Source organism: Pituophis catenifer, unplaced genomic scaffold (genome assembly GCF_029215685.1).
Source record: "Pituophis catenifer annectens isolate HBS135680 unplaced genomic scaffold, rPitCat1.0.hap2 SCAF_16, whole genome shotgun sequence".
Lineage (NCBI taxonomy): Eukaryota > Metazoa > Chordata > Lepidosauria > Squamata > Colubridae > Pituophis > Pituophis catenifer.
Window position 1 is genome coordinate 17,359,490 of NW_027256896.1, and position 4,843 is coordinate 17,364,332.

A 4,843-nucleotide genomic window follows, 5' to 3' on the forward strand; every position below is an offset into this window, starting at 1 on the left:
GCACAGTAGTAGAAAGCAGGACTTGTATATTTGCTCATCTCCCAACCCCCACCCCCTTTCTCCTTCTTCTCTCTCTTTCTCTCTCCCTCCCCCTTCCCCATCCCTCTCCCCTCTCTCTCCTTCCCTCTCTTCTATCTATCTATCTATCTATCTATCTATCTATCTATCTATCTATCTATCTATCTATCTCTACCTACTTACCTACCTACCTACCTATCAATCCTCCTCCTCCTCCTCCTTCTCCCTCTCCCTCTCCCCATTCCTCTCCCTCCCTCTCTTATATCTATCTATCTATCTATCTATCTATCTATCTATCTATCTATCTATCTATGTCTGTCTATTATCTATCTATCTATCTATCTATCTATCTATCTATCTATCTATCTATCATCTATCTATATCATCTATCTACCATCTACCATCTATATCTATCCTTCTCCTCCTCCTCCTGCTTCTCTCTCTCCCTCTCCCTTTCCCCATCCCTCTCCCTCTCTCCCTCTCCCTTCCTCTCCCCCTCTCTCTCCTATTCTTCCTCCTCTTCTCGACAGAATAGAATGGAAGGGAAGGGAGGGGAGGGGAGGGAGGGGAAGGGGAAGGGAAGGGAAGGGAAGGGAAGGGAAGAGGAGAGAAGAGAAGAGAAGAGAAGAGAAGAGAAGAGAAGAGAAGAGAAGAGAAGAGAAGAGAAGAGAAGAGAAGAGAAGAGAAGAGAAGAGAAGAGAAGAGAAGAGAATTCTTTATTGGCCAAGGGTGATTGGACACACAAGCAATTTATCTTTGGTGGATATGGGGACTTGGTAATAAAAGGAACCAGTCAGCAACAGAGTCAGTTCTTTCCAAATGGCCTAGCACACCATGCCAAAGCCTACAGTCAATCTTCCAGCAGCATTGGGGGAAAGCCAATGGGGATCACCCGGGGGAATTTTCAAGGATGACTTTGTCTCTTGTCCCCAGTCTTGCAGACAGACTGTGCCTCTCCTGTCTTCTCCACCGCGGTCTTTCTTCAGACACGAAGGGACCATGAGTCTCTGCTTCATTGGAAATGGTCCTTCTTGAAGGCAATCCTCTGTCCTAGAACACAGAATGGTCCTCCCCTCCCATCCTAACCCTAATTCCCAGCAGACGAGGCCAGGATAGGCAAAACTGATAAGATGACAGTTAGCTGGTCGAACTCTGGTAGTTGATCAACATCTGTAGCATCCCCTGTTCTTCCACCAGAAGTTGCCCTCTTTCTAGAGTTGTTCTTCAGCCAAAGTAGCAGGTTGTTGTGGCTCCGTTGCCTGAGCCTGGGCTATCGACAGATGCAGACTCTGAGAGTGAGGGAGAGGAGTTGGCAAGGCCTCCCTCTCCAGGACCCCTCCTCTCTAGCAATGCCTCCGGAGGACACCAAAGGCCAAGAGATAGGCCCAGAGCCAAGCACGTCCCTGCAGCCACAGGTGGACAGCGACGAAGGAGATAAGTGCTGGCTGGATCCTCAACAGCGGCACAGGGAGAAGCGTGCGCAGCAGAGGGGAAGGCATGCCAGAGATTAGCTGAGTCACAGGGTATAAATGTGGGTGTGGTGGCTGGTTCAGTTTGTGACAAGCAAAAACTAGAAATAATCCATGATCTCTGCGTTACTGGACTTCTGCCTGCCTTGTCGGACTGCATTTGGACTAATCCTTGTATTGCTGAAACTTTGCCTGCTTTATCGGAATGCTTGTAGTCTAATCTTTGTTTTGTGTGAGTAAAGTCTGAATTGGCAGCTAGCCACTGGGTTGCTGCCAGCTTTATCTTCAAAGACTTTGTCGTGTGGCTTATTAACTCCGGGCCGTCTGTGGGGGTGCATGTGTGGGACGGGGACAGAACACAGGTGACACCTAATCAACTATCAAGTCAGGGTCAAATATTGTTCCTAGTTGGCCACCAGCCAGCCCAGGAATTGTAGACTAGACCCGTGATGGTGAACCCATGGCACGCGTGCCGGAAGTCATGCCAGCCATCGCCTGTTGCTCTTATGGGTTCCGGCATGCACATGCGTGCCAGTCACCTGGTTTTCCAGTTTCTGGCACGCATGCATGTGTGCTGCCCAGCTGGTCTTTACGCACGTAGGAGCACCGGAATCTCGAAGAGCAACTACTTGGAATGCATGTGCGTGCCAGGAAGCTGAGCTTCTGGTTTCCGGCATGCGTATGTACACCAGCCAGCTGGTCTTCGCGTGCACATCCGTGCCAGAAACCAGAACACCAGGTGACCGGCACACATGTGCACGCCGGAAACTGGAAGCTCAGTTTCCTTACATGCCCATGTGCGCCGGGGAACTGCTCTTCCGCTCTCTGGTGCTCCTGCATGTGCGCGCTGGGAAGCTGCTTTTCCTGTTTCTAGTGCGCACGCACTCCCATTTCAGCACTCGGTGCCGAAAAGGTTCGCCAACACTGGACTAGACTGGCAGATCAAAAAGAAATCAAAATTCTGGAAAGTACGTAAGGAAATGACGACGATTGTTCAACGGTGACCATGAAATCCCTAGAGTTGAGCATTACATGAAGGCATCTTTACATGAGGGTTGCTTGATGGTATCTCATATTCGAAAAAGAGGCTACCCACTCAGTGGTGAAATCCAAATTATTTACTACCAGTTCTGTGGGCGTGGCTTGGTGCGTGTGGCAGGAGAAGGATACTGTAAAATCTCCATTCCCTCCCCACTCTGGGGCCAGCCAGAGGTGGCATTTGCCGGTGCTCCGAACTACTCAAAATTTTCGCTACTGGTTCTCCAGAACCCGTCAGAACCCGCTGGATTTCACCCCTGTACCCACTCCAAATTATGTTTGAGTCCTTGGTCATTGATTACTCATGAATTAGATTTATCCCTGACATTTCCAGTAGGAGCTTAAGATAAGGCCTCGATCAATTCTACTGTCTTGAAAACCCTTTCATCTCTTTCGTCCTTCTCCCTTATTTGTCACAAGTCCTTCCTGAGGAATTATTTCTGAAAGGAACCATAACTGAAGATTGATGGGGAGACCTTAGAAAGCAAGTAACTCACTCACCTTCACACGCACAGCCATTCTACCTCTGAAAAATGCGAATTGCTCATCCTGGTTTTAAGGACACAAAACTATCTCAGGAGCTCAAGTTCTTTATTACGAGATCTTCAGCGGTATTTAAAGTAAGGAGGGAAGTCTGAAGAGCCCAGGGTCAAAAAAAAAGTCAAGATTGAGCCAGTTTCGCAGGGTTCCTGCCAGAAGACAATTTTCCCCAAGCTTACTATCAACCTGATCCTCAGTCTACACAAAGAGCAATCCTTTAGTAGCGTTTCCTCCTAGGCAACTTGCAGATGTGAAGGACCTCAATTCCCAACATCCTCAGGAAGGGCTAGGGAATTCTAGGAACTGAATTCCATATATCTGTAAATTCGCTGGTTGAGAAATGCCGCTTAATATAGAAGATTACTTGATTCCTGCCAGTCGCAGGAACTGGCATTTGCTCACTGTCTCCTTTCTAGTACTGATGAGGTTACCTAGTTGGGTAAGGAAAGGTCTGGAAGAAAATAACCAAGCTCAGAGAGTACCAAGGACCCCACAGTTCTCCCCTTCCTCCCCCCCTCCTCCTCTCTGTACCCTGCACTCCTTTCTAGTACTGATGAGGTTACCTAGTTGGGTAAGGAAAGGTCTGGAAGAAAATAACCAAGCTCAGAGAGTACCAAGGACCCCACAGTCCTCCCCTTCCCCAACCCTCCTCCTCCTCCTCCTCTCTGTACCCTGCACTCCTTTTAGTACTGATGAGGTTACCTAGTTGGGTAAGGAAAAGTCTGCAAGAAAATAACCAAGGTCAGAGAGTACCAAGGTCCCCACAGTCCTCCTCCCTCCTCCTCCTCCTCCTCCTCCTCCTCCTCCTCCTCCTCTTCTTCTTCTTCTCCTTCTTCTTCTCCTTCTTCTTCTTCCTCTTCCTCTTCCTCCTCCTCCTCCCCCCCCTCCTCCCCCCCATCTCCTCTCTGCAATCCCCACTCCCTTCTGCCACTGATGATGTTACTTAGTTTGGGTAACAAAACATCTGCCAGGAAACAAGCAAGCTCGGAGACCACCAAAGGACCCCTCGTTTCAACCCTGAGCTACAACTCTTCTCCTTTCCTCGCAATAATCCTCCCTCCGTTCGGAACATTCAGAAAACAGCCGAACTGACCTCACTAAAGGAATTAATCACTTGTCCCCCCCCGAGGGAAGGAAAACTGCTTCCACGATTGGAAGCGTCTGTCTTCATCATACCAGTTATCAGCCCAGAACAAGGGTGGGGAGCCTGTCAAGGCAACACACCTGTTTGTAGATCTGTTTTCTATGCCTGCCGGGCATTTTAACCATCCAGAAACTGGCTTATTTGATCTTAGGTTCACCGGTGGTTGGGGAAGAGGGTGAGGATTTTGGAGATCTGACATTTAGGAGGAGGGGGGGGCAAATGGCTGAGGATCACCGCTCGGCACTCAGGGCCTGTCAAAGCTCGGAGCGCTGCTCGGCGGCGTTGGGAGTAATTAAATCTCGGTTGGCATCCGATGGCTCCTGGCTTCGTGGGAGGTTGCAGACAGGTGGAGGAGGAGAAGGCCGGGGCTTTCCAGAGTCCAGGATAGGGCATTGGGCAGGACTCCCACTGCCCAAGGCAGACCGAGAGTGGGCAAAATGTACTGAGGAAAGAGCACGGTGGGAAAATCCAGTTCTTTTCCTCTGGGATTTTGGCAGCTTTTGTCAGGAAATAGTTGCATTTTGCTCATGGCCCCATGGGATTAAGAGGAGGTATCAGGAGGTGATGAATTTTGTACTTATCGTCGTTGGAATGAAGCCATTCGCAATCTGTCTTGTCTCTGCCTTCCTCCCTC